Below are 27,373 nucleotides of genomic sequence, written 5' to 3'. Positions count from 1 at the left end.
CAAGGATGGAGGTTGTAGGAGCAAGGAGAAGTTGTCTGTAAAGTTGGTGGATGCCTATTTTCCATTTTGCAGTCCCTTGTCTCCCTCTTGTGGCCTCCTGGAGGCAACTAGCTGTGCAAAAAAAAGACAGCCTGGCGGCCGGCTGTTGCAGTGTTGCCCTCTCAGGCAACACTGAGTGACTGACTGAGCCTCACCGTCTTATATAAAGTTCAGACGGAACTTTGCACGTGTCATAGTGGAGCCCTCAGGATTCCAGAGCCAGCTTTCTGACATCATAATGGGGCCTCAGAGATAAAAGCCTGGGCCCAGGCAGTGTTGGTCAGTGCTGCTCAGCAGGCAGCACTGGACTGGACTGGATTACAGCTGATACAAGGTGTGAAGGAACAAGGGGTGGCTGTGGGCATGCACTTGCTGCCGCTGCCAGTGTTTATCTGCATGGCAGCAGGGCATTTGGGCGTTGCCAGGAAGGCGTTTTTATGTAGATTCCTCCTCTTTCAGCACTGCATTGTGGTGCAAGCAAAAGAAGCAAATCCTGTCTGGCTTCCTCTCCGGCCTTTATTCACCTCCCGTGTAGCTGTGAGTGTGTGAGCCTGCAGGGCCCCATGGAATTGCCTAGAAGTAGGCTGAATCGCTGCAAGGGCTGAACAGCAGTATCGGGCAGGCTCGGGCAACGCGCGGCCCATTCGGGTTATCGCTTCTCGGCCTTTTGGCTAAGATCAAGTGTAGTATCTGTTCTTATCAGTTTAATATCTGATACGTCCCCTATCTGGGGACCATATATTAAATGGATTTTTAGAACAGGGAGATGGAAATAGAGCTTGCTCTGTCCACTCCACGCATTGACCTGGTATTGCAGTATTTCCAGGACCGGTGCACCCTTTCCTTATGTGTTGACTAAAAGCAGATTCCAAAAGTGTTTTTTGTCTTTGCTATTGTTTCTGTCTTTCTGAAGGGATCTCCCCTTTTAATCCCATTATTTCAACACCTGTTGGACAATGCATGAGTGATAATGAGCTCATTGATTAAATGCAATTAATGAATAGATTGCCACCTCTTGTTGTGTGTCGTCTGTGTTTCTGTGTTTCCGGCATTTCACATTGGAACACCTCATTCACCTTCCTTGTCTTCTCTCCGCCCTCCCTTTTAGGTAAGTTAAAGAGCTGCACCTGAGCCAGCCACTGATTGATTGATTGATTGATTGATTGATTGATTGATTGATTGATTGATTGATGCAGCACAACAGTCAAATAGTGGAGTGGAGTAGGGGAACAGCAAACAGCCAATAAAGCAGCCCGCCCGCTCGCCTGCCCGCCACAATGGACCTACCTGTGTACACTAGATGGATGTGATGGAATGTACTGTCGTCCCTACATTTCAAGAAGAAGTAAGAATTGCAGTTGCAACAAAGCCTTGCTTGCCTACAAAGAGAGCAGCAATTTGGATTTGTTACTATGTTACCTAGAAGAATAACAAACTGTGCAAGGATGGAGGTTGTAGGAGCAAGGAGAAGTTGTCTGTAAAGTTGGTGGATGCCTATTTTCCATTTTGCAGTCCCTTGTCTCCCTCTTGTGGCCTCCTGGAGGCAACTAGCTGTGCAAAAAAAAGACAGCCTGGCGGCCGGCTGTTGCAGTGTTGCCCTCTCAGGCAACACTGAGTGACTGACTGAGCCTCACCGTCTTATATAAAGTTCAGACGGAACTTTGCACGTGTCATAGTGGAGCCCTCAGGATTCCAGAGCCAGCTTTCTGACATCATAATGGGGCCTCAGAGATAAAAGCCTGGGCCCAGGCAGTGTTGGTCAGTGCTGCTCAGCAGGCAGCACTGGACTGAGCACTGGACTGGACTGGATTACAGCTGATACAAGGTGTGAAGGAACAAGGGGTGGCTGTGGGCATGCACTTGCTGCCGCTGCCAGTGTTTATCTGCATGGCAGCAGGGCATTTGGGCGTTGCCAGGAAGGCGTTTTTATGTAGATTCCTCCTCTTTCAGCACTGCATTGTGGTGCAAGCAAAAGAAGCAAATCCTGTCTGGCTTCCTCTCCGGCCTTTATTCACCTCCCGTGTAGCTGTGAGTGTGTGAGCCTGCAGGGCCCCATGGAATTGCCTAGAAGTAGGCTGAATCGCTGCAAGGGCTGAACAGCAGTATCGGGCAGGCTCGGGCAACGCGCGGCCCGTTCGGGTTATCGCTTCTCGGCCTTTTGGCTAAGATCAAGTGTAGTATCTGTTCTTATCAGTTTAATATCTGATACGTCCCCTATCTGGGGACCATATATTAAATGGATTTTTAGAACAGGGAGATGGAAATAGAGCTTGCTCTGTCCACTCCACGCATTGACCTGGTATTGCAGTATTTCCAGGACCGGTGCACCCTTTCCTTATGTGTTGACTAAAAGCAGATTCCAAAAGTGTTTTTTGTCTTTGCTATTGTTTCTGTCTTTCTGAAGGGATCTCCCCTTTTAATCCCATTATTTCAACACCTGTTGGACAATGCATGAGTGATAATGAGCTCATTGATTAAATGCAATTAATGAATAGATTGCCACCTCTTGTTGTGTGTCGTCTGTGTTTCTGTGTTTCCGGCATTTCACATTGGAACACCTCATTCACCTTCCTTGTCTTCTCTCCGCCCTCCCTTTTAGGTAAGTTAAAGAGCTGCACCTGAGCCAGCCACTGATTGATTGATTGATTGATTGATTGATTGATGCAGCACAACAGTCAAATAGTGGAGTGGAGTAGGGGAACAGCAAACAGCCAATAAAGCAGCCCGCCCGCTCGCCTGCCCGCCACAATGGACCTACCTGTGTACACTAGATGGATGTGATGGAATGTACTGTCGTCCCTACATTTCAAGAAGAAGTAAGAATTGCAGTTGCAACAAAGCCTTGCTTGCCTACAAAGAGAGCAGCAATTTGGATTTGTTACTATGTTACCTAGAAGAATAACAAACTGTGCAAGGATGGAGGTTGTAGGAGCAAGGAGAAGTTGTCTGTAAAGTTGGTGGATGCCTATTTTCCATTTTGCAGTCCCTTGTCTCCCTCTTGTGGCCTCCTGGAGGCAACTAGCTGTGCAAAAAAAAGACAGCCTGGCGGCCGGCTGTTGCAGTGTTGCCCTCTCAGGCAACACTGAGTGACTGACTGAGCCTCACCGTCTTATATAAAGTTCAGACGGAACTTTGCACGTGTCATAGTGGAGCCCTCAGGATTCCAGAGCCAGCTTTCTGACATCATAATGGGGCCTCAGAGATAAAAGCCTGGGCCCAGGCAGTGTTGGTCAGTGCTGCTCAGCAGGCAGCACTGGACTGGACTGGATTACAGCTGATACAAGGTGTGAAGGAACAAGGGGTGGCTGTGGGCATGCACTTGCTGCCGCTGCCAGTGTTTATCTGCATGGCAGCAGGGCATTTGGGCGTTGCCAGGAAGGCGTTTTTATGTAGATTCCTCCTCTTTCAGCACTGCATTGTGGTGCAAGCAAAAGAAGCAAATCCTGTCTGGCTTCCTCTCCGGCCTTTATTCACCTCCCGTGTAGCTGTGAGTGTGTGAGCCTGCAGGGCCCCATGGAATTGCCTAGAAGTAGGCTGAATCGCTGCAAGGGCTGAACAGCAGTATCGGGCAGGCTCGGGCAACGCGCGGCCCATTCGGGTTATCGCTTCTCGGCCTTTTGGCTAAGATCAAGTGTAGTATCTGTTCTTATCAGTTTAATATCTGATACGTCCCCTATCTGGGGACCATATATTAAATGGATTTTTAGAACAGGGAGATGGAAATAGAGCTTGCTCTGTCCACTCCACGCATTGACCTGGTATTGCAGTATTTCCAGGACCGGTGCACCCTTTCCTTATGTGTTGACTAAAAGCAGATTCCAAAAGTGTTTTTTGTCTTTGCTATTGTTTCTGTCTTTCTGAAGGGATCTCCCCTTTTAATCCCATTATTTCAACACCTGTTGGACAATGCATGAGTGATAATGAGCTCATTGATTAAATGCAATTAATGAATAGATTGCCACCTCTTGTTGTGTGTCGTCTGTGTTTCTGTGTTTCCGGCATTTCACATTGGAACACCTCATTCACCTTCCTTGTCTTCTCTCCGCCCTCCCTTTTAGGTAAGTTAAAGAGCTGCACCTGAGCCAGCCACTGATTGATTGATTGATTGATTGATTGATTGATTGATTGATTGATTGATTGATTGATTGATGCAGCACAACAGTCAAATAGTGGAGTGGAGTAGGGGAACAGCAAACAGCCAATAAAGCAGCCCGCCCGCTCGCCTGCCCGCCACAATGGACCTACCTGTGTACACTAGATGGATGTGATGGAATGTACTGTCGTCCCTACATTTCAAGAAGAAGTAAGAATTGCAGTTGCAACAAAGCCTTGCTTGCCTACAAAGAGAGCAGCAATTTGGATTTGTTACTATGTTACCTAGAAGAATAACAAACTGTGCAAGGATGGAGGTTGTAGGAGCAAGGAGAAGTTGTCTGTAAAGTTGGTGGATGCCTATTTTCCATTTTGCAGTCCCTTGTCTCCCTCTTGTGGCCTCCTGGAGGCAACTAGCTGTGCAAAAAAAAGACAGCCTGGCGGCCGGCTGTTGCAGTGTTGCCCTCTCAGGCAACACTGAGTGACTGACTGAGCCTCACCGTCTTATATAAAGTTCAGACGGAACTTTGCACGTGTCATAGTGGAGCCCTCAGGATTCCAGAGCCAGCTTTCTGACATCATAATGGGGCCTCAGAGATAAAAGCCTGGGCCCAGGCAGTGTTGGTCAGTGCTGCTCAGCAGGCAGCACTGGACTGGACTGGATTACAGCTGATACAAGGTGTGAAGGAACAAGGGGTGGCTGTGGGCATGCACTTGCTGCCGCTGCCAGTGTTTATCTGCATGGCAGCAGGGCATTTGGGCGTTGCCAGGAAGGCGTTTTTATGTAGATTCCTCCTCTTTCAGCACTGCATTGTGGTGCAAGCAAAAGAAGCAAATCCTGTCTGGCTTCCTCTCCGGCCTTTATTCACCTCCCGTGTAGCTGTGAGTGTGTGAGCCTGCAGGGCCCCATGGAATTGCCTAGAAGTAGGCTGAATCGCTGCAAGGGCTGAACAGCAGTATCGGGCAGGCTCGGGCAACGCGCGGCCCGTTCGGGTTATCGCTTCTCGGCCTTTTGGCTAAGATCAAGTGTAGTATCTGTTCTTATCAGTTTAATATCTGATACGTCCCCTATCTGGGGACCATATATTAAATGGATTTTTAGAACAGGGAGATGGAAATAGAGCTTGCTCTGTCCACTCCACGCATTGACCTGGTATTGCAGTATTTCCAGGACCGGTGCACCCTTTCCTTATGTGTTGACTAAAAGCAGATTCCAAAAGTGTTTTTTGTCTTTGCTATTGTTTCTGTCTTTCTGAAGGGATCTCCCCTTTTAATCCCATTATTTCAACACCTGTTGGACAATGCATGAGTGATAATGAGCTCATTGATTAAATGCAATTAATGAATAGATTGCCACCTCTTGTTGTGTGTCGTCTGTGTTTCTGTGTTTCCGGCATTTCACATTGGAACACCTCATTCACCTTCCTTGTCTTCTCTCCGCCCTCCCTTTTAGGTAAGTTAAAGAGCTGCACCTGAGCCAGCCACTGATTGATTGATTGATTGATTGATTGATTGATTGATTGATTGATTGATTGATTGATTGATTGATTGATGCAGCACAACAGTCAAATAGTGGAGTGGAGTAGGGGAACAGCAAACAGCCAATAAAGCAGCCCGCCCGCTCGCCTGCCCGCCACAATGGACCTACCTGTGTACACTAGATGGATGTGATGGAATGTATTGTCGTCCCTACATTTCAAGAAGAAGTAAGAATTGCAGTTGCAACAAAGCCTTGCTTGCCTACAAAGAGAGCAGCAATTTGGATTTGTTACTATGTTACCTAGAAGAATAACAAACTGTGCAAGGATGGAGGTTGTAGGAGCAAGGAGAAGTTGTCTGTAAAGTTGGTGGATGCCTATTTTCCATTTTGCAGTCCCTTGTCTCCCTCTTGTGGCCTCCTGGAGGCAACTAGCTGTGCAAAAAAAAGACAGCCTGGCGGCCGGCTGTTGCAGTGTTGCCCTCTCAGGCAACACTGAGTGACTGACTGAGCCTCACCGTCTTATATAAAGTTCAGACGGAACTTTGCACGTGTCATAGTGGAGCCCTCAGGATTCCAGAGCCAGCTTTCTGACATCATAATGGGGCCTCAGAGATAAAAGCCTGGGCCCAGGCAGTGTTGGTCAGTGCTGCTCAGCAGGCAGCACTGGACTGGACTGGATTACAGCTGATACAAGGTGTGAAGGAACAAGGGGTGGCTGTGGGCATGCACTTGCTGCCGCTGCCAGTGTTTATCTGCATGGCAGCAGGGCATTTGGGCGTTGCCAGGAAGGCGTTTTTATGTAGATTCCTCCTCTTTCAGCACTGCATTGTGGTGCAAGCAAAAGAAGCAAATCCTGTCTGGCTTCCTCTCCGGCCTTTATTCACCTCCCGTGTAGCTGTGAGTGTGTGAGCCTGCAGGGCCCCATGGAATTGCCTAGAAGTAGGCTGAATCGCTGCAAGGGCTGAACAGCAGTATCGGGCAGGCTCGGGCAACGCGCGGCCCGTTCGGGTTATCGCTTCTCGGCCTTTTGGCTAAGATCAAGTGTAGTATCTGTTCTTATCAGTTTAATATCTGATACGTCCCCTATCTGGGGACCATATATTAAATGGATTTTTAGAACAGGGAGATGGAAATAGAGCTTGCTCTGTCCACTCCACGCATTGACCTGGTATTGCAGTATTTCCAGGACCGGTGCACCCTTTCCTTATGTGTTGACTAAAAGCAGATTCCAAAAGTGTTTTTTGTCTTTGCTATTGTTTCTGTCTTTCTGAAGGGATCTCCCCTTTTAATCCCATTATTTCAACACCTGTTGGACAATGCATGAGTGATAATGAGCTCATTGATTAAATGCAATTAATGAATAGATTGCCACCTCTTGTTGTGTGTCGTCTGTGTTTCTGTGTTTCCGGCATTTCACATTGGAACACCTCATTCACCTTCCTTGTCTTCTCTCCGCCCTCCCTTTTAGGTAAGTTAAAGAGCTGCACCTGAGCCAGCCACTGATTGATTGATTGATTGATTGATTGATTGATTGATTGATTGATGCAGCACAACAGTCAAATAGTGGAGTGGAGTAGGGGAACAGCAAACAGCCAATAAAGCAGCTCGCCTGCCCGCCACAATGGACCTACCTGTGTACACTAGATGGATGCTCTTTCTGAGCTTGGTGGTTTAAGTGGCTTGTGAACTAAGTGGAGTTCTAAAACCGGATTGTGTTGCTGTACTTCTATTCGTTCCAGCTGAACAGCTGACGAGGGGGAAGGGGTTAACTGGACACAGATTCGTTCCAGCTGAACAGCTGACGAGGGGGAAGGGGTTAACTGGACACAGATTCGTTCCAGCTGAACAGCTGACGAGGGGGAAGGGGTTAACTGGACACAGATTCGTTCCAGCTGAACAGCTGACGAGGGGGAAGGGGTTAACTGGACACAGGTGGTATAAATTAGTCAGCAGACCTCATTTTGAGCTTGCTCTTTCTGAGCTTGGTGGTTTAAGTGGCTTGTGAACTAAGTGGAGTTCTAAAACCGGAGTTGAAAAGAGGAGTTGAAGCCCCAGTAAGTACTCTTCTTTTTCTTTGACAATTGTTCGCTGTTTTGGTGTAACTTGGATAATGGATAGCAAGATTGGAGGTTTTCTTCAGTGCACAGTTTGTCATATGTATACACGACTGGAGCCGGAGTTCCAGGGTGAATATCTCTGTGGCAGATGTGAGCATGTTGTTCACCTGGAAGCTCGTATTAGAGATCTGGAGGAGCAGAATGCAACACTGAGGAGGATAGACAATTTTGAGCGGAGCTTGCTGCTCACAGAGCATGCAGTTAGTGGGTTAGAACTGGAGGGTGAAGACATGGGTGAGCAGGATCAGGTAAGTAGCTGGGTTAATGTAGTTAGGGGCAGTAGAAAGGGGTCAAAGACAAGGAAGGCCGATCCGGTTTCTGGCATTCCAAGCAAAATTGCCAGGTTGGGTGATGATGCGAGGGTGTCAGTCTCAGAAAAGGCAGCCCTAGTGGATACTGATCTCCCTAACAGCCGGGAGAACAGCCCAGCTAGTAGTCGGCGGGATGGTAATGCAGGCAAGCCAAGACAATTGATAGTTGTAGGGGATTCTATAATCAGGAAGACGGATAGAATAATTTGTCGCCAAGACCGCCTCAACCGAATGGTTTGCTGTCTCCCTGGTGCCAGGGTTCGGCATGTGGTGGAACGGGTGGACAAATTGCTGGGAGGGGCTGGTGATGATCCAGCTGTCGTGGTCCATGTCGGTACCAACGACAGAATAAATGGTAGGTGGAGGAGCCTTAAGAATAATTTTAAAGAACTAGGCTACAAGCTGAAGGGAAGGACCTCCAAGGTTGTATTCTCAGGAATACTGCCTGTGCCATGCGCATCACAGGAAAGACAGCGGGAGCTTAGGGAGTTAAATGCATGGCTGAAGTCTTGGTGTAGAGGAGAAGGATTTGGGTTCCTAGAGCACTGGGCTGACTTTTCATTGGGGTACAAACTGTATTCTGCAGATGATTTGCACCTAAATGGAAGGGGGTCCGCTGTGCTGGGGGAGAGAATTCTAGCTGGGGTGGCGGAGTATTTAAACTAGGGCTGAGGAGGGAGGTCAATGTAGAAAAAAAAGGGGTAGCCAGGTTAGAGAGGGGTCAGACTATATTGGTGGGGGGAGAAACAGAATGTGGGGAGAGGACTAGACAACAAGATAAGGAGATCCTTTCGTTACAAAACATCAGTGTAAATAAAAAGGACCGATTAATGTCAAATCACATTTCTGATAATAAAAGTGAAAAACTGACAGGCAAGTTAAAGTGTATGTTCACAAATGCCAGAAGTCTAGCAAGCAAAATGGGGGAGCTGGAGGCCTTGATACTGGAAGAAAATATAGATATAGTTGGTGTTGCTGAAACATGGCTGGACTCTTCACATGACTGGGCTGTAAATCTACAGGGTTTTACACTTTTTCGTAAAGACAGGACAAATAGGAAAGGTGGTGGTGTATGTCTGTATGTGAGAAGTGATATGAAGGCGAGTGTGAAAGAGACAATAGTGGGTCAAGACTGTGAGGAGGTTGAAACCTTGTGGGTGGAACTAGAAAGGGAGGTAAACACTGAAAAAATTACTTTTGGTGTAATCTATAGACCCCCCAATATAACTGAGGAGATGGAAGGTCAGATATATAAACAGATGGAGCGGGCTGCACAGGCGGGTACTGTAGTGATAATGGGAGATTTTAATTTCCGGGATATTAATTGGTGTCATGGTTCGGCTTCAACTGCAAAGGGGAGACATTTCCTCAACCTATTGCAGGAAAATTTTATGGGCCAGTTTGTGGAAGACCCGACTAGAGGTGAAGCTCTGTTGGATCTGGTCATTTCTAATAATGCAGATCTTGTTGGGAATGTCAATGTTCGTGAAAACCTCGGTAACAGTGATCATAATATAGTTACATTTTACCTATACTGTAAAAAACAAACGCAGGCTGGGAGGGCAAAAACATTTAATTTTAAGAAAGCCAATTTCCCCAGGATGAGGGCTGCAATTCAGGATATAGACTGGGAAGAACTAATGTCAAATAATGGAACAAATGATAAATGGGAGATTTTCAAATCTACTTTGAGTTATTATAGTGCAAAATTTATTCCTACAGGTAATAAGTATAAACGACTCAAATTAAACCCCACATGGCTTACACCTTCTGTGAAAGGGGCAATACATGACAAAAAAAGGGCATTTAAAAAATACAAATCTGAGGGTACATCTGTAGCCTTTGTAAAATATAAAGAGCTTAATAAAATCTGTAAAAATGTAATAAAATTAGCAAAAATACAAAATGAAAGGCAGGTGGCCAAGGATAGTAAAACAAATCCTAAAAAATTCTTCAAGCATATAAATGCAAAAAAGCCAAGGTCTGAACATGTAGGACCCCTAGATAATGGTAATGGGGAGTTGATCACAGGGGATCAAGAGAAGGCAGAGTTACTAAATGGGTTCTTCCGCTCTGTATATACAACAGAAGAAAGAGCAGCTGATGTAGCCGGTGCCAGTGCTGTTAATATATCAGTTGATATACTGAATTGGATGAATGTAGAGATGGTCCAAGCTAAATTAAATAAAATAAATGTGCACAAGGCTCCGGGACCAGATGGGTTACACCCTAGAATTCTTAAAGAGCTTAGTTCAGTTATTTCTGTCCCCCTTTTCATAATATTCAGAGAATCTCTAGTGACTGGTATAGTGCCAAGGGACTGGCGCAGGGCAAATGTGGTGCCTATTTTCAAAAAGGGCTCTAGGTCTTCCCCGGGTAATTATAGACCAGTAAGCTTAACATCCATCGTGGGGAAAATGTTTGAGGGGCTATTGAGGGACTATATACAGGATTATGTGACAATAAATAGCATTATAAGTGACAGCCAGCACGGTTTTACTAAGGACAGAAGTTGTCAAACTAACCTAATCTGTTTTTATGAAGAGGTGAGCAGAAGTCTAGACAGAGGGGCCGCTGTGGATTTAGTGTTTTTGGACTTTGCAAAGGCATTTGACACTGTCCCCCATAGACGCCTAATGGGTAAATTAAGGACTATAGGTTTAGAAAATATAGTTTGTAATTGGATTGAGAATTGGCTCAAGGACCGTATCCAGAGGGTTGTGGTCAATGATTCCTTCTCTGAATGGTCCCCGGTTATAAGTGGTGTACCCCAGGGTTCAGTGCTGGGACCACTATTATTCAACTTATTTATTAATGATATAGAGGAAGGGATTAATAGCACTATTTCTATTTTTGCAGATGACACCAAGCTATGTAATATAGTTCAGACTATGGAAGATGTTCATGAATTACAGGCAGATTTAAACAAACTAAGTGTTTGGGCGTCCACTTGGCAAATGAAGTTTAATGTAGATAAATGTAAAGTTATGCATCTTGGTACCAACAACCTGCATGCATCATATGTCCTAGGGGGCGCTACACTGGCGGATTCACTTGTTGAGAAGGATCTGGGTGTACTTGTAAATCATAAACTCAATAACAGCATGCAGTGTCAATCAGCTGCTTCAAAGGCCAGCAGGATATTGTCGTGTATTAAAAGAGGCATGGACTCGCGGGACAGGGATGTAATAATGCCACTTTACAAAGCATTAGTGAGGCCTCATCTAGAATATGCAGTCCAGTTCTGGGCTCCAGTTCATAGAAAGGATGCCCTGGAGTTGGAAAAAATACAAAGAAGAGCAACGAAGCTAATAAGGGGCATGGAGAATTTAAGTTATGAGGAAAGATTGAAAGAATTAAACCTATTTAGCCTTGAAAAAAGACGACTAAGGGGGGACATGATTAACTTGTATAAATATATTAATGGCACATACAAAAAATATGGTGAAATCCTGTTCCTTGTAAAACCCCCTCAAAAAACAAGGGGGCACTCCCTCCGTCTGGAGAAAAAAAGGTTCAAGCTGCAGAGGCGACAAGGCTTCTTTACAGTGAGAACTGTGAATTTATGGAATAGCCTACCGCAGGAGCTGGTCACAGCAGGGACAGTAGATGGCTTTAAAAAAGGGTTAGATAATTTCCTAGAACAAAAAAATATTAGCTCCTATGTGTAGAAATTTTTCCTTCCCTTTTCCCTTCCCTTGGTTGAACTTGATGGACATGTGTCTTTTTTCAGCCGTACTAACTATACTATGTAACTATGATGGAATGTACTGTCGTCCCTACATTTCAAGAAGAAGTAAGAATTGCAGTTGCAACAAAGCCTTGCTTGCCTACAAAGAGAGCAGCAATTTGGATTTGTTACTATGTTACCTAGAAGAATAACAAACTGTGCAAGGATGGAGGTTGTAGGAGCAAGGAGAAGTTGTCTGTAAAGTTGGTGGATGCCTATTTTCCATTTTGCAGTCCCTTGTCTCCCTCTTGTGGCCTCCTGGAGGCAACTAGCTGTGCAAAAAAAAGACAGCCTGGCGGCCGGCTGTTGCAGTGTTGCCCTCTCAGGCAACACTGAGTGACTGACTGAGCCTCACCGTCTTATATAAAGTTCAGACGGAACTTTGCACGTGTCATAGTGGAGCCCTCAGGATTCCAGAGCCAGCTTTCTGACATCATAATGGGGCCTCAGAGATAAAAGCCTGGGCCCAGGCAGTGTTGGTCAGTGCTGCTCAGCAGGCAGCACTGGACTGGACTGGATTACAGCTGATACAAGGTGTGAAGGAACAAGGGGTGGCTGTGGGCATGCACTTGCTGCCGCTGCCAGTGTTTATCTGCATGGCAGCAGGGCATTTGGGCGTTGCCAGGAAGGCGTTTTTATGTAGATTCCTCCTCTTTCAGCACTGCATTGTGGTGCAAGCAAAATAAGCAAATCCTGTCTGGCTTCCTCTCCGGCCTTTATTCACCTCCCGTGTAGCTGTGAGTGTGTGAGCCTGCAGGGCCCCATGGAATTGCCTAGAAGTAGGCTGAATCGCTGCAAGGGCTGAACAGCAGTATCGGGCAGGCTCGGGCAACGCGCGGCCCGTTCGGGTTATCGCTTCTCGGCCTTTTGGCTAAGATCAAGTGTAGTATCTGTTCTTATCAGTTTAATATCTGATACGTCCCCTATCTGGGGACCATATATTAAATGGATTTTTAGAACAGGGAGATGGAAATAGAGCTTGCTCTGTCCACTCCACGCATTGACCTGGTATTGCAGTATTTCCAGGACCGGTGCACCCTTTCCTTATGTGTTGACTAAAAGCAGATTCCAAAAGTGTTTTTTGTCTTTGCTATTGTTTCTGTCTTTCTGAAGGGATCTCCCCTTTTAATCCCATTATTTCAACACCTGTTGGACAATGCATGAGTGATAATGAGCTCATTGATTAAATGCAATTAATGAATAGATTGCCACCTCTTGTTGTGTGTCGTCTGTGTTTCTGTGTTTCCGGCATTTCACATTGGAACACCTCATTCACCTTCCTTGTCTTCTCTCCGCCCTCCCTTTTAGGTAAGTTAAAGAGCTGCACCTGAGCCAGCCACTGATTGATTGATTGATTGATTGATTGATTGATTGATTGATTGATTGATTGATTGATGCAGCACAACAGTCAAATAGTGGAGTGGAGTAGGGGAACAGCAAACAGCCAATAAAGCAGCCCGCCCGCTCGCCTGCCCGCCACAATGGACCTACCTGTGTACACTAGATGGATGTGATGGAATGTACTGTCGTCCCTACATTTCAAGAAGAAGTAAGAATTGCAGTTGCAACAAAGCCTTGCTTGCCTACAAAGAGAGCAGCAATTTGGATTTGTTACTATGTTACCTAGAAGAATAACAAACTGTGCAAGGATGGAGGTTGTAGGAGCAAGGAGAAGTTGTCTGTAAAGTTGGTGGATGCCTATTTTCCATTTTGCAGTCCCTTGTCTCCCTCTTGTGGCCTCCTGGAGGCAACTAGCTGTGCAAAAAAAAGACAGCCTGGCGGCCGGCTGTTGCAGTGTTGCCCTCTCAGGCAACACTGAGTGACTGACTGAGCCTCACCGTCTTATATAAAGTTCAGACGGAACTTTGCACGTGTCATAGTGGAGCCCTCAGGATTCCAGAGCCAGCTTTCTGACATCATAATGGGGCCTCAGAGATAAAAGCCTGGGCCCAGGCAGTGTTGGTCAGTGCTGCTCAGCAGGCAGCACTGGACTGGACTGGATTACAGCTGATACAAGGTGTGAAGGAACAAGGGGTGGCTGTGGGCATGCACTTGCTGCCGCTGCCAGTGTTTATCTGCATGGCAGCAGGGCATTTGGGCGTTGCGAGGAAGGCGTTTTTATGTAGATTCCTCCTCTTTCAGCACTGCATTGTGGTGCAAGCAAAAGAAGCAAATCCTGTCTGGCTTCCTCTCCGGCCTTTATTCACCTCCCGTGTAGCTGTGAGTGTGTGAGCCTGCAGGGCCCCATGGAATTGCCTAGAAGTAGGCTGAATCGCTGCAAGGGCTGAACAGCAGTATCGGGCAGGCTCGGGCAACGCGCGGCCCGTTCGGGTAATCGCTTCTCGGCCTTTTGGCTAAGATCAAGTGTAGTATCTGTTCTTATCAGTTTAATATCTGATACGTCCCCTATCTGGGGACCATATATTAAATGGATTTTTAGAACAGGGAGATGGAAATAGAGCTTGCTCTGTCCACTCCACGCATTGACCTGGTATTGCAGTATTTCCAGGACCGGTGCACCCTTTCCTTATGTGTTGACTAAAAGCAGATTCCAAAAGTGTTTTTTGTCTTTGCTATTGTTTCTGTCTTTCTGAAGGGATCTCCCCTTTTAATCCCATTATTTCAACACCTGTTGGACAATGCATGAGTGATAATGAGCTCATTGATTAAATGCAATTAATGAATAGATTGCCACCTCTTGTTGTGTGTCGTCTGTGTTTCTGTGTTTCCGGCATTTCACATTGGAACACCTCATTCACCTTCCTTGTCTTCTCTCCGCCCTCCCTTTTAGGTAAGTTAAAGAGCTGCACCTGAGCCAGCCACTGATTGATTGATTGATTGATTGATTGATTGATTGATTGATTGATTGATTGATTGATTGATTGATGCAGCACAACAGTCAAATAGTGGAGTGGAGTAAGGGAACAGCAAACAGCCAATAAAGCAGCCCGCCCGCTCGCCTGCCCGCCACAATGGACCTACCTGTGTACACTAGATGGATGTGATGGAATGTACTGTCGTCCCTACATTTCAAGAAGAAGTAAGAATTGCAGTTGCAACAAAGCCTTGCTTGCCTACAAAGAGAGCAGCAATTTGGATTTGTTACTATGTTACCTAGAAGAATAACAAACTGTGCAAGGATGGAGGTTGTAGGAGCAAGGAGAAGTTGTCTGTAAAGTTGGTGGATGCCTATTTTCCATTTTGCAGTCCCTTGTCTCCCTCTTGTGGCCTCCTGGAGGCAACTAGCTGTGCAAAAAAAAGACAGCCTGGCGGCCGGCTGTTGCAGTGTTGCCCTCTCAGGCAACACTGAGTGACTGACTGAGCCTCACCGTCTTATATAAAGTTCAGACGGAACTTTGCACGTGTCATAGTGGAGCCCTCAGGATTCCAGAGCCAGCTTTCTGACATCATAATGGGGCCTCAGAGATAAAAGCCTGGGCCCAGGCAGTGTTGGTCAGTGCTGCTCAGCAGGCAGCACTGGACTGGACTGGATTACAGCTGATACAAGGTGTGAAGGAACAAGGGGTGGCTGTGGGCATGCACTTGCTGCCGCTGCCAGTGTTTATCTGCATGGCAGCAGGGCATTTGGGCGTTGCCAGGAAGGCGTTTTTATGTAGATTCCTCCTCTTTCAGCACTGCATTGTGGTGCAAGCAAAAGAAGCAAATCCTGTCTGGCTTCCTCTCCGGCCTTTATTCACCTCCCGTGTAGCTGTGAGTGTGTGAGCCTGCAGGGCCCCATGGAATTGCCTAGAAGTAGGCTGAATCGCTGCAAGGGCTGAACAGCAGTATCGGGCAGGCTCGGGCAACGCGCGGCCCGTTCGGGTTATCGCTTCTCGGCCTTTTGGCTAAGATCAAGTGTAGTATCTGTTCTTATCAGTTTAATATCTGATACGTCCCCTATCTGGGGACCATATATTAAATGGATTTTTAGAACAGGGAGATGGAAATAGAGCTTGCTCTGTCCACTCCACGCATTGACCTGGTATTGCAGTATTTCCAGGACCGGTGCACCCTTTCCTTATGTGTTGACTAAAAGCAGATTCCAAAAGTGTTTTTTGTCTTTGCTATTGTTTCTGTCTTTCTGAAGGGATCTCCCCTTTTAATCCCATTATTTCAACACCTGTTGGACAATGCATGAGTGATAATGAGCTCATTGATTAAATGCAATTAATGAATAGATTGCCACCTCTTGTTGTGTGTCGTCTGTGTTTCTGTGTTTCCGGCATTTCACATTGGAACACCTCATTCACCTTCCTTGTCTTCTCTCCGCCCTCCCTTTTAGGTAAGTTAAAGAGCTGCACCTGAGCCAGCCACTGATTGATTGATTGATTGATTGATTGATTGATTGATTGATTGATTGATTGATTGATTGATTGATGCAGCACAACAGTCAAATAGTGGAGTGGAGTAGGGGAACAGCAAACAGCCAATAAAGCAGCCCGCCCGCTCGCCTGCCCGCCACAATGGACCTACCTGTGTACACTAGATGGATGTGATGGAATGTACTGTCGTCCCTACATTTCAAGAAGAAGTAAGAATTGCAGTTGCAACAAAGCCTTGCTTGCCTACAAAGAGAGCAGCAATTTGGATTTGTTACTATGTTACCTAGAAGAATAACAAACTGTGCAAGGATGGAGGTTGTAGGAGCAAGGAGAAGTTGTCTGTAAAGTTGGTGGATGCCTATTTTCCATTTTGCAGTCCCTTGTCTCCCTCTTGTGGCCTCCTGGAGGCAACTAGCTGTGCAAAAAAAAGACAGCCTGGCGGCCGGCTGTTGCAGTGTTGCCCTCTCAGGCAACACTGAGTGACTGACTGAGCCTCACCGTCTTATATAAAGTTCAGACGGAACTTTGCACGTGTCATAGTGGAGCCCTCAGGATTCCAGAGCCAGCTTTCTGACATCATAATGGGGCCTCAGAGATAAAAGCCTGGGCCCAGGCAGTGTTGGTCAGTGCTGCTCAGCAGGCAGCACTGGACTGGACTGGATTACAGCTGATACAAGGTGTGAAGGAACAAGGGGTGGCTGTGGGCATGCACTTGCTGCCGCTGCCAGTGTTTATCTGCATGGCAGCAGGGCATTTGGGCGTTGCCAGGAAGGCGTTTTTATGTAGATTCCTCCTCTTTCAGCACTGCATTGTGGTGCAAGCAAAAGAAGCAAATCCTGTCTGGCTTCCTCTCCGGCCTTTATTCACCTCCCGTGTAGCTGTGAGTGTGTGAGCCTGCAGGGCCCCATGGAATTGCCTAGAAGTAGGCTGAATCGCTGCAAGGGCTGAACAGCAGTATCGGGCAGGCTCGGGCAACGCGCGGCCCGTTCGGGTTATCGCTTCTCGGCCTTTTGGCTAAGATCAAGTGTAGTATCTGTTCTTATCAGTTTAATATCTGATACGTCCCCTATCTGGGGACCATATATTAAATGGATTTTTAGAACAGGGAGATGGAAATAGAGCTTGCTCTGTCCACTCCACGCATTGACCTGGTATTGCAGTATTTCCAGGACCGGTGCACCCTTTCCTTATGTGTTGACTAAAAGCAGATTCCAAAAGTGTTTTTTGTCTTTGCTATTGTTTATGTCTTTCTGAAGGGATCTCCCCTTTTAATCCCAATATTTCAACACCTGTTGGACAATGCATGAGTGATAATGAGCTCATTGATTAAATGCAATTAATGAATAGATTGCCACCTCTTGTTGTGTGTCGTCTGTGTTTCTGTGTTTCCGGCATTTCACATTGGAACACCTCATTCACCTTCCTTGTCTTCTCTCCGCCCTCCCTTTTAGGTAAGTTAAAGAGCTGCACCTGAGCCAGCCACTGATTGATTGATTGATTGATTGATTGATTGATGCAGCACAACAGTCAAATAGTGGAGTGGAGTAGGGGAACAGCAAACAGCCAATAAAGCAGCCCGCCCGCTCGCCTGCCCGCCACAATGGACCTACCTGTGTACACTAGATGGATGTGATGGAATGTACTGTCGTCCCTACATTTCAAGAAGAAGTAAGAATTGCAGTTGCAACAAAGCCTTGCTTGCCTACAAAGAGAGCAGCAATTTGGATTTGTTACTATGTTACCTAGAAGAATAACAAACTGTGCAAGGATGGAGGTTGTAGGAGCAAGGAGAAGTTGTCTGTAAAGTTGGTGGATGCCTATTTTCCATTTTGCAGTCCCTTGTCTCCCTCTTGTGGCCTCCTGGAGGCAACTAGCTGTGCAAAAAAAAGACAGCCTGGCGGCCGGCTGTTGCAGTGTTGCCCTCTCAGGCAACACTGAGTGACTGACTGAGCCTCACCGTCTTATATAAAGTTCAGACGGAACTTTGCACGTGTCATAGTGGAGCCCTCAGGATTCCAGAGCCAGCTTTCTGACATCATAATGGGGCCTCAGAGATAAAAGCCTGGGCCCAGGCAGTGTTGGGTCAGTGCTGCTCAGCAGGCAGCACTGGACTGGACTGGATTACAGCTGATACAAGGTGTGAAGGAACAAGGGGTGGCTGTGGGCATGCACTTGCTGCCGCTGCCAGTGTTTATCTGCATGGCAGCAGGGCATTTGGGCGTTGCCAGGAAGGCGTTTTTATGTAGATTCCTCCTCTTTCAGCACTGCATTGTGGTGCAAGCAAAAGAAGCAAATCCTGTCTGGCTTCCTCTCCGGCCTTTATTCACCTCCCGTGTAGCTGTGAGTGTGTGAGCCTGCAGGGCCCCATGGAATTGCCTAGAAGTAGGCTGAATCGCTGCAAGGGCTGAACAGCAGTATCGGGCAGGCTCGGGCAACGCGCGGCCCGTTCGGGTTATCGCTTCTCGGCCTTTTGGCTAAGATCAAGTGTAGTATCTGTTCTTATCAGTTTAATATCTGATACGTCCCCTATCTGGGGACCATATATTAAATGGATTTTTAGAACAGGGAGATGGAAATAGAGCTTGCTCTGTCCACTCCACGCATTGACCTGGTATTGCAGTATTTCCAGGACCGGTGCACCCTTTCCTTATGTGTTGACTAAAAGCAGATTCCAAAAGTGTTTTTTGTCTTTGCTATTGTTTCTGTCTTTCTGAAGGGATCTCCCCTTTTAATCCCATTATTTCAACACCTGTTGGACAATGCATGAGTGATAATGAGCTCATTGATTAAATGCAATTAATTAATAGATTGCCACCTCTTGTTGTGTGTCGTCTGTGTTTCTGTGTTTCCGGCATTTCACATTGGAACACCTCATTCACCTTCCTTGTCTTCTCTCCGCCCTCCCTTTTAGGTAAGTTAAAGAGCTGCACCTGAGCCAGCCACTGATTGATTGATTGATTGATTGATTGATTGATTGATTGATTGATTGATGCAGCACAACAGTCAAATAGTGGAGTGGAGTAGGGGAACAGCAAACAGCCAATAAAGCAGCCCGCCCGCTCGCCTGCCCGCCACAATGGACCTACCTGTGTACACTAGATGGATGTGATGGAATGTACTGTCGTCCCTACATTTCAAGAAGAAGTAAGAATTGCAGTTGCAACAAAGCCTTGCTTGCCTACAAAGAGAGCAGCAATTTGGATTTGTTACTATGTTACCTAGAAGAATAACAAACTGTGCAAGGATGGAGGTTGTAGGAGCAAGGAGAAGTTGTCTGTAAAGTTGGTGGATGCCTATTTTCCATTTTGCAGTCCCTTGTCTCCCTCTTGTGGCCTCCTGGAGGCAACTAGCTGTGCAAAAAAAAGACAGCCTGGCGGCCGGCTGTTGCAGTGTTGCCCTCTCAGGCAACACTGAGTGACTGACTGAGCCTCACCGTCTTATATAAAGTTCAGACGGAACTTTGCACGTGTCATAGTGGAGCCCTCAGGATTCCAGAGCCAGCTTTCTGACATCATAATGGGGCCTCAGAGATAAAAGCCTGGGCCCAGGCAGTGTTGGTCAGTGCTGCTCAGCAGGCAGCACTGGACTGGACTGGATTACAGCTGATACAAGGTGTGAAGGAACAAGGGGTGGCTGTGGGCATGCACTTGCTGCCGCTGCCAGTGTTTATCTGCATGGCAGCAGGGCATTTGGGCGTTGCCAGGAAGGCGTTTTTATGTAGATTCCTCCTCTTTCAGCACTGCATTGTGGTGCAAGCAAAAGAAGCAAATCCTGTCTGGCTTCCTCTCCGGCCTTTATTCACCTCCCGTGTAGCTGTGAGTGTGTGAGCCTGCGGGGCCCCATGGAATTGCCTAGAAGTAGGCTGAATCGCTGCAAGGGCTGAACAGCAGTATCGGGCAGGCTCGGGCAACGCGCGGCCCGTTCGGGTTATCGCTTCTCGGCCTTTTGGCTAAGATCAAGTGTAGTATCTGTTCTTATCAGTTTAATATCTGATACGTCCCCTATCTGGGGACCATATATTAAATGGATTTTTAGAACAGGGAGATGGAAATAGAGCTTGCTCTGTCCACTCCACGCATTGACCTGGTATTGCAGTATTTCCAGGACCGGTGCACCCTTTCCTTATGTGTTGACTAAAAGCAGATTCCAAAAGTGTTTTTTGTCTTTGCTATTGTTTCTGTCTTTCTGAAGGGATCTCCCCTTTTAATCCCATTATTTCAACACCTGTTGGACAATGCATGAGTGATAATGAGCTCATTGATTAAATGCAATTAATGAATAGATTGCCACCTCTTGTTGTGTGTCGTCTGTGTTTCTGTGTTTCCGGCATTTCACATTGGAACACCTCATTCACCTTCCTTGTCTTCTCTCCGCCCTCCCTTTTAGGTAAGTTAAAGAGCTGCACCTGAGACAGCCACTGATTGATTGATTGATTGATTGATTGATTGATTGATTGATTGATTGATGCAGCACAACAGTCAAATAGTGGAGTGGAGTAGGGGAACAGCAAACAGCCAATAAAGCAGCCCGCCCGCTCGCCTGCCCGCCACAATGGACCTACCTGTGTACACTAGATGGATGTGATGGAATGTACTGTCGTCCCTACATTTCAAGAAGAAGTAAGAATTGCAGTTGCAACAAAGCCTTGCTTGCCTACAAAGAGAGCAGCAATTTGGATTTGTTACTATGTTACCTAGAAGAATAACAAACTGTGCAAGGATGGAGGTTGTAGGAGCAAGGAGAAGTTGTCTGTAAAGTTGGTGGATGCCTATTTTCCATTTTGCAGTCCCTTGTCTCCCTCTTGTGGCCTCCTGGAGGCAACTAGCTGTGCAAAAAAAAGACAGCCTGGCGGCCGGCTGTTGCAGTGTTGCCCTCTCAGGCAACACTGAGTGACTGACTGAGCCTCACCGTCTTATATAAAGTTCAGACGGAACTTTGCACGTGTCATAGTGGAGCCCTCAGGATTCCAGAGCCAGCTTTCTGACATCATAATGGGGCCTCAGAGATAAAAGCCTGGGCCCAGGCAGTGTTGGTCAGTGCTGCTCAGCAGGCAGCACTGGACTGGACTGGATTACAGCTGATACAAGGTGTGAAGGAACAAGGGGTGGCTGTGGGCATGCACTTGCTGCCGCTGCCAGTGTTTATCTGCATGGCAGCAGGGCATTTGGGCGTTGCCAGGAAGGCGTTTTTATGTAGATTCCTCCTCTTTCAGCACTGCATTGTGGTGCAAGCAAAAGAAGCAAATCCTGTCTGGCTTCCTCTCCGGCCTTTATTCACCTCCCGTGTAGCTGTGAGTGTGTGAGCCTGCAGGGCCCCATGGAATTGCCTAGAAGTAGGCTGAATCGCTGCAAGGGCTGAACAGCAGTATCGGGCAGGCTCGGGCAACGCGCGGCCCGTTCGGGTTATCGCTTCTCGGCCTTTTGGCTAAGATCAAGTGTAGTATCTGTTCTTATCAGTTTAATATCTGATACGTCCCCTATCTGGGGACCATATATTAAATGGATTTTTAGAACAGGGAGATGGAAATAGAGCTTGCTCTGTCCACTCCACGCATTGACCTGGTATTGCAGTATTTCCAGGACCGGTGCACCCTTTCCTTATGTGTTGACTAAAAGCAGATTCCAAAAGTGTTTTTTGTCTTTGCTATTGTTTCTGTCTTTCTGAAGGGATCTCCCCTTTTAATCCCATTATTTCAACACCTGTTGGACAATGCATGAGTGATAATGAGCTCATTGATTAAATGCAATTAATGAATAGATTGCCACCTCTTGTTGTGTGTCGTCTGTGTTTCTGTGTTTCCGGCATTTCACATTGGAACACCTCATTCACCTTCCTTGTCTTCTCTCCGCCCTCCCTTTTAGGTAAGTTAAAGAGCTGCACCTGAGCCAGCCACTGATTGATTGATTGATTGATTGATTGATTGATTGATTGATTGATTGATTGATTGATTGATTGATTGATGCAGCACAACAGTCAAATAGTGGAGTGGAGTAGGGGAACAGCAAACAGCCAATAAAGCAGCCCGCCCGCTCGCCTGCCCGCCACAATGGACCTACCTGTGTACACTAGATGGATGTGATGGAATGTACTGTCGTCCCTACATTTCAAGAAGAAGTAAGAATTGCAGTTGCAACAAAGCCTTGCTTGCCTACAAAGAGAGCAGCAATTTGGATTTGTTACTATGTTACCTAGAAGAATAACAAACTGTGCAAGGATGGAGGTTGTAGGAGCAAGGAGAAGTTGTCTGTAAAGTTGGTGGATGCCTATTTTCCATTTTGCAGTCCCTTGTCTCCCTCTTGTGGCCTCCTGGAGGCAACTAGCTGTGCAAAAAAAAGACAGCCTGGCGGCCGGCTGTTGCAGTGTTGCCCTCTCAGGCAACACTGAGTGACTGACTGAGCCTCACCGTCTTATATAAAGTTCAGACGGAACTTTGCACGTGTCATAGTGGAGCCCTCAGGATTCCAGAGCCAGCTTTCTGACATCATAATGGGGCCTCAGAGATAAAAGCCTGGGCCCAGGCAGTGTTGGTCAGTGCTGCTCAGCAGGCAGCACTGGACTGGACTGGATTACAGCTGATACAAGGTGTGAAGGAACAAGGGGTGGCTGTGGGCATGCACTTGCTGCCGCTGCCAGTGTTTATCTGCATGGCAGCAGGGCATTTGGGCGTTGCCAGGAAGGCGTTTTTATGTAGATTCCTCCTCTTTCAGCACTGCATTGTGGTGCAAGCAAAAGAAGCAAATCCTGTCTGGCTTCCTCTCCGGCCTTTATTCACCTCCCGTGTAGCTGTGAGTGTGTGAGCCTGCAGGGCCCCATGGAATTGCCTAGAAGTAGGCTGAATCGCTGCAAGGGCTGAACAGCAGTATCGGGCAGGCTCGGGCAACGCGCGGCCCGTTCGGGTTATCGCTTCTCGGCCTTTTGGCTAAGATCAAGTGTAGTATCTGTTCTTATCAGTTTAATATCTGATACGTCCCCTATCTGGGGACCATATATTAAATGGATTTTTAGAACAGGGAGATGGAAATAGAGCTTGCTCTGTCCACTCCACGCATTGACCTGGTATTGCAGTATTTCCAGGACCGGTGCACCCTTTCCTTATGTGTTGACTAAAAGCAGATTCCAAAAGTGTTTTTTGTCTTTGCTATTGTTTCTGTCTTTCTGAAGGGATCTCCCCTTTTAATCCCATTATTTCAACACCTGTTGGACAATGCATGAGTGATAATGAGCTCATTGATTAAATGCAATTAATGAATAGATTGCCACCTCTTGTTGTGTGTCGTCTGTGTTTCTGTGTTTCCGGCATTTCACATTGGAACACCTCATTCACCTTCCTTGTCTTCTCTCCGCCCTCCCTTTTAGGTAAGTTAAAGAGCTGCACCTGAGCCAGCCACTGATTGATTGATTGATTGATTGATTGATTGATTGATTGATTGATTGATGCAGCACAACAGTCAAATAGTGGAGTGGAGTAGGGGAACAGCAAACAGCCAATAAAGCAGCCCGCCCGCTCGCCTGCCCGCCACAATGGACCTACCTGTGTACACTAGATGGATGTGATGGAATGTACTGTCGTCCCTACATTTCAAGAAGAAGTAAGAATTGCAGTTGCAACAAAGCCTTGCTTGCCTACAAAGAGAGCAGCAATTTGGATTTGTTACTATGTTACCTAGAAGAATAACAAACTGTGCAAGGATGGAGGTTGTAGGAGCAAGGAGAAGTTGTCTGTAAAGTTGGTGGATGCCTATTTTCCATTTTGCAGTCCCTTGTCTCCCTCTTGTGGCCTCCTGGAGGCAACTAGCTGTGCAAAAAAAAGACAGCCTGGCGGCCGGCTGTTGCAGTGTTGCCCTCTCAGGCAACACTGAGTGACTGACTGAGCCTCACCGTCTTATATAAAGTTCAGACGGAACTTTGCACGTGTCATAGTGGAGCCCTCAGGATTCCAGAGCCAGCTTTCTGACATCATAATGGGGCCTCAGAGATAAAAGCCTGGGCCCAGGCAGTGTTGGTCAGTGCTGCTCAGCAGGCAGCACTGGACTGGACTGGATTACAGCTGATACAAGGTGTGAAGGAACAAGGGGTGGCTGTGGGCATGCACTTGCTGCCGCTGCCAGTGTTTATCTGCATGGCAGCAGGGCATTTGGGCGTTGCCAGGAAGGCGTTTTTATGTAGATTCCTCCTCTTTCAGCACTGCATTGTGGTGCAAGCAAAAGAAGCAAATCCTGTCTGGCTTCCTCTCCGGCCTTTATTCACCTCCCGTGTAGCTGTGAGTGTGTGAGCCTGCAGGGCCCCATGGAATTGCCTAGAAGTAGGCTGAATCGCTGCAAGGGCTGAACAGCAGTATCGGGCAGGCTCGGGCAACGCGCGGCCCGTTCGGGTTATCGCTTCTCGGCCTTTTGGCTAAGATCAAGTGTAGTATCTGTTCTTATCAGTTTAATATCTGATACGTCCCCTATCTGGGGACCATATATTAAATGGATTTTTAGAACAGGGAGATGGAAATAGAGCTTGCTCTGTCCACTCCACGCATTGACCTGGTATTGCAGTATTTCCAGGACCGGTGCACCCTTTCCTTATGTGTTGACTAAAAGCAGATTCCAAAAGTGTTTTTTGTCTTTGCTATTGTTTCTGTCTTTCTGAAGGGATCTCCCCTTTTAATCCCATTATTTCAACACCTGTTGGACAATGCATGAGTGATAATGAGCTCATTGATTAAATGCAATTAATGAATAGATTGCCACCTCTTGTTGTGTGTCGTCTGTGTTTCTGTGTTTCCGGCATTTTACATTGGAACACCTCATTCACCTTCCTTGTCTTCTCTCCGCCCTCCCTTTTAGGTAAGTTAAAGAGCTGCACCTGAGCCAGCCACTGATTGATTGATTGATTGATTGATTGATTGATTGATTGATTGATTGATTGATTGATGCAGCACAACAGTCAAATAGTGGAGTGGAGTAGGGGAACAGCAAACAGCCAATAAAGCAGCCCGCCCGCTCGCCTGCCCGCCACAATGGACCTACCTGTGTACACTAGATGGATGTGATGGAATGTACTGTCGTCCCTACATTTCAAGAAGAAGTAAGAATTGCAGTTGCAACAAAGCCTTGCTTGCCTACAAAGAGAGCAGCAATTTGGATTTGTTACTATGTTACCTAGAAGAATAACAAACTGTGCAAGGATGGAGGTTGTAGGAGCAAGGAGAAGTTGTCTGTAAAGTTGGTGGATGCCTATTTTCCATTTTGCAGTCCCTTGTCTCCCTCTTGTGGCCTCCTGGAGGCAACTAGCTGTGCAAAAAAAAGACAGCCTGGCGGCCGGCTGTTGCAGTGTTGCCCTCTCAGGCAACACTGAGTGACTGACTGAGCCTCACCGTCTTATATAAAGTTCAGACGGAACTTTGCACGTGTCATAGTGGAGCCCTCAGGATTCCAGAGCCAGCTTTCTGACATCATAATGGGGCCTCAGAGATAAAAGCCTGGGCCCAGGCAGTGTTGGTCAGTGCTGCTCAGCAGGCAGCACTGGACTGGACTGGATTACAGCTGATACAAGGTGTGAAGGAACAAGGGGTGGCTGTGGGCATGCACTTGCTGCCGCTGCCAGTGTTTATCTGCATGGCAGCAGGGCATTTGGGCGTTGCCAGGAAGGCGTTTTTATGTAGATTCCTCCTCTTTCAGCACTGCATTGTGGTGCAAGCAAAAGAAGCAAATCCTGTCTGGCTTCCTCTCCGGCCTTTATTCACCTCCCGTGTAGCTGTGAGTGTGTGAGCCTGCAGGGCCCCATGGAATTGCCTAGAAGTAGGCTGAATCGCTGCAAGGGCTGAACAGCAGTATCGGGCAGGCTCGGGCAACGCGCGGCCCGTTCGGGTTATCGCTTCTCGGCCTTTTGGCTAAGATCAAGTGTAGTATCTGTTCTTATCAGTTTAATATCTGATACGTCCCCTATCTGGGGACCATATATTAAATGGATTTTTAGAACAGGGAGATGGAAATAGAGCTTGCTCTGTCCACTCCACGCATTGACCTGGTATTGCAGTATTTCCAGGACCGGTGCACCCTTTCCTTATGTGTTGACTAAAAGCAGATTCCAAAAGTGTTTTTTGTCTTTGCTATTGTTTCTGTCTTTCTGAAGGGATCTCCCCTTTTAATCCCATTATTTCAACACCTGTTGGACAATGCATGAGTGATAATGAGCTCATTGATTAAATGCAATTAATGAATAGATTGCCACCTCTTGTTGTGTGTCGTCTGTGTTTCTGTGTTTCCGGCATTTCACATTGGAACACCTCATTCACCTTCCTTGTCTTCTCTCCGCCCTCCCTTTTAGGTAAGTTAAAGAGCTGCACCTGAGCCAGCCACTGATTGATTGATTGATTGATTGATTGATTGATTGATTGATTGATTGATGCAGCACAACAGTCAAATAGTGGAGTGGAGTAGGGGAACAGCAAACAGCCAATAAAGCAGCCCGCCCGCTCGCCTGCCCGCCACAATGGACCTACCTGTGTACACTAGATGGATGTGATGGAATGTACTGTCGTCCCTACATTTCAAGAAGAAGTAAGAATTGCAGTTGCAACAAAGCCTTGCTTGCCTACAAAGAGAGCAGCAATTTGGATTTGTTACTATGTTACCTAGAAGAATAACAAACTGTGCAAGGATGGAGGTTGTAGGAGCAAGGAGAAGTTGTCTGTAAAGTTGGTGGATGCCTATTTTCCATTTTGCAGTCCCTTGTCTCCCTCTTGTGGCCTCCTGGAGGCAACTAGCTGTGCAAAAAAAAGACAGCCTGGCGGCCGGCTGTTGCAGTGTTGCCCTCTCAGGCAACACTGAGTGACTGACTGAGCCTCACCGTCTTATATAAAGTTCAGACGGAACTTTGCACGTGTCATAGTGGAGCCCTCAGGATTCCAGAGCCAGCTTTCTGACATCATAATGGGGCCTCAGAGATAAAAGCCTGGGCCCAGGCAGTGTTGGTCAGTGCTGCTCAGCAGGCAGCACTGGACTGGACTGGATTACAGCTGATACAAGGTGTGAAGGAACAAGGGGTGGCTGTGGGCATGCACTTGCTGCCGCTGCCAGTGTTTATCTGCATGGCAGCAGGGCATTTGGGCGTTGCCAGGAAGGCGTTTTTATGTAGATTCCTCCTCTTTCAGCACTGCATTGTGGTGCAAGCAAAAGAAGCAAATCCTGTCTGGCTTCCTCTCCGGCCTTTATTCACCTCCCGTGTAGCTGTGAGTGTGTGAGCCTGCAGGGCCCCATGGAATTGCCTAGAAGTAGGCTGAATCGCTGCAAGGG

At 47.0% G+C, this 27,373-nt stretch overlaps 15 non-coding genes across 15 annotated transcripts; all 15 read left to right on the top strand.

Annotated features, from left to right (window-relative positions):
- Positions 1-690: 690 nt before the first annotated feature.
- On the top strand, positions 691-881 carry LOC142694561 (U2 spliceosomal RNA). The gene has a single exon (XR_012862760.1). It is a non-coding gene; the product is annotated as a U2 spliceosomal RNA (small nuclear RNA).
- A 1,300-nt stretch (positions 882-2,181) lies between these two features.
- LOC142694560 (U2 spliceosomal RNA) lies at positions 2,182-2,372 on the top strand. Its single transcript, XR_012862759.1, has one exon. It is a non-coding gene; the product is annotated as a U2 spliceosomal RNA (small nuclear RNA).
- Positions 2,373-3,640: 1,268 nt separating this feature from the next.
- LOC142694559 (U2 spliceosomal RNA) lies at positions 3,641-3,831 on the top strand. The gene has a single exon (XR_012862758.1). It is a non-coding gene; the product is annotated as a U2 spliceosomal RNA (small nuclear RNA).
- A 1,296-nt stretch (positions 3,832-5,127) lies between these two features.
- Positions 5,128-5,318, top strand: LOC142694558 (U2 spliceosomal RNA). Its single transcript, XR_012862757.1, has one exon. It is a non-coding gene; the product is annotated as a U2 spliceosomal RNA (small nuclear RNA).
- Positions 5,319-6,622: 1,304 nt separating this feature from the next.
- On the top strand, positions 6,623-6,813 carry LOC142694557 (U2 spliceosomal RNA). Its single transcript, XR_012862756.1, has one exon. It is a non-coding gene; the product is annotated as a U2 spliceosomal RNA (small nuclear RNA).
- A 5,807-nt stretch (positions 6,814-12,620) lies between these two features.
- LOC142694556 (U2 spliceosomal RNA) lies at positions 12,621-12,811 on the top strand. Its single transcript, XR_012862755.1, has one exon. It is a non-coding gene; the product is annotated as a U2 spliceosomal RNA (small nuclear RNA).
- Positions 12,812-14,103: 1,292 nt separating this feature from the next.
- On the top strand, positions 14,104-14,294 carry LOC142694555 (U2 spliceosomal RNA). The gene has a single exon (XR_012862754.1). It is a non-coding gene; the product is annotated as a U2 spliceosomal RNA (small nuclear RNA).
- A 1,300-nt stretch (positions 14,295-15,594) lies between these two features.
- On the top strand, positions 15,595-15,785 carry LOC142694554 (U2 spliceosomal RNA). Its single transcript, XR_012862753.1, has one exon. It is a non-coding gene; the product is annotated as a U2 spliceosomal RNA (small nuclear RNA).
- Positions 15,786-17,085: 1,300 nt separating this feature from the next.
- Positions 17,086-17,276, top strand: LOC142694551 (U2 spliceosomal RNA). Its single transcript, XR_012862751.1, has one exon. It is a non-coding gene; the product is annotated as a U2 spliceosomal RNA (small nuclear RNA).
- A 1,269-nt stretch (positions 17,277-18,545) lies between these two features.
- Positions 18,546-18,736, top strand: LOC142694550 (U2 spliceosomal RNA). The gene has a single exon (XR_012862750.1). It is a non-coding gene; the product is annotated as a U2 spliceosomal RNA (small nuclear RNA).
- A 1,284-nt stretch (positions 18,737-20,020) lies between these two features.
- Positions 20,021-20,211, top strand: LOC142694549 (U2 spliceosomal RNA). The gene has a single exon (XR_012862749.1). It is a non-coding gene; the product is annotated as a U2 spliceosomal RNA (small nuclear RNA).
- Positions 20,212-21,495: 1,284 nt separating this feature from the next.
- LOC142694548 (U2 spliceosomal RNA) lies at positions 21,496-21,686 on the top strand. Its single transcript, XR_012862748.1, has one exon. It is a non-coding gene; the product is annotated as a U2 spliceosomal RNA (small nuclear RNA).
- Positions 21,687-22,990: 1,304 nt separating this feature from the next.
- LOC142694547 (U2 spliceosomal RNA) lies at positions 22,991-23,181 on the top strand. The gene has a single exon (XR_012862747.1). It is a non-coding gene; the product is annotated as a U2 spliceosomal RNA (small nuclear RNA).
- A 1,284-nt stretch (positions 23,182-24,465) lies between these two features.
- Positions 24,466-24,656, top strand: LOC142694546 (U2 spliceosomal RNA). Its single transcript, XR_012862746.1, has one exon. It is a non-coding gene; the product is annotated as a U2 spliceosomal RNA (small nuclear RNA).
- Positions 24,657-25,948: 1,292 nt separating this feature from the next.
- On the top strand, positions 25,949-26,139 carry LOC142694545 (U2 spliceosomal RNA). Its single transcript, XR_012862745.1, has one exon. It is a non-coding gene; the product is annotated as a U2 spliceosomal RNA (small nuclear RNA).
- Positions 26,140-27,373: the final 1,234 nt, after the last annotated feature.

The sequence above is a fragment of the Rhinoderma darwinii genome, assembly GCF_050947455.1.
Source record: "Rhinoderma darwinii isolate aRhiDar2 chromosome 5 unlocalized genomic scaffold, aRhiDar2.hap1 SUPER_5_unloc_46, whole genome shotgun sequence".
NCBI classification, from domain to species: Eukaryota; Metazoa; Chordata; class Amphibia; order Anura; family Rhinodermatidae; genus Rhinoderma; species Rhinoderma darwinii.
This window is presented reverse-complemented; position numbering and strand designations above follow the sequence as displayed.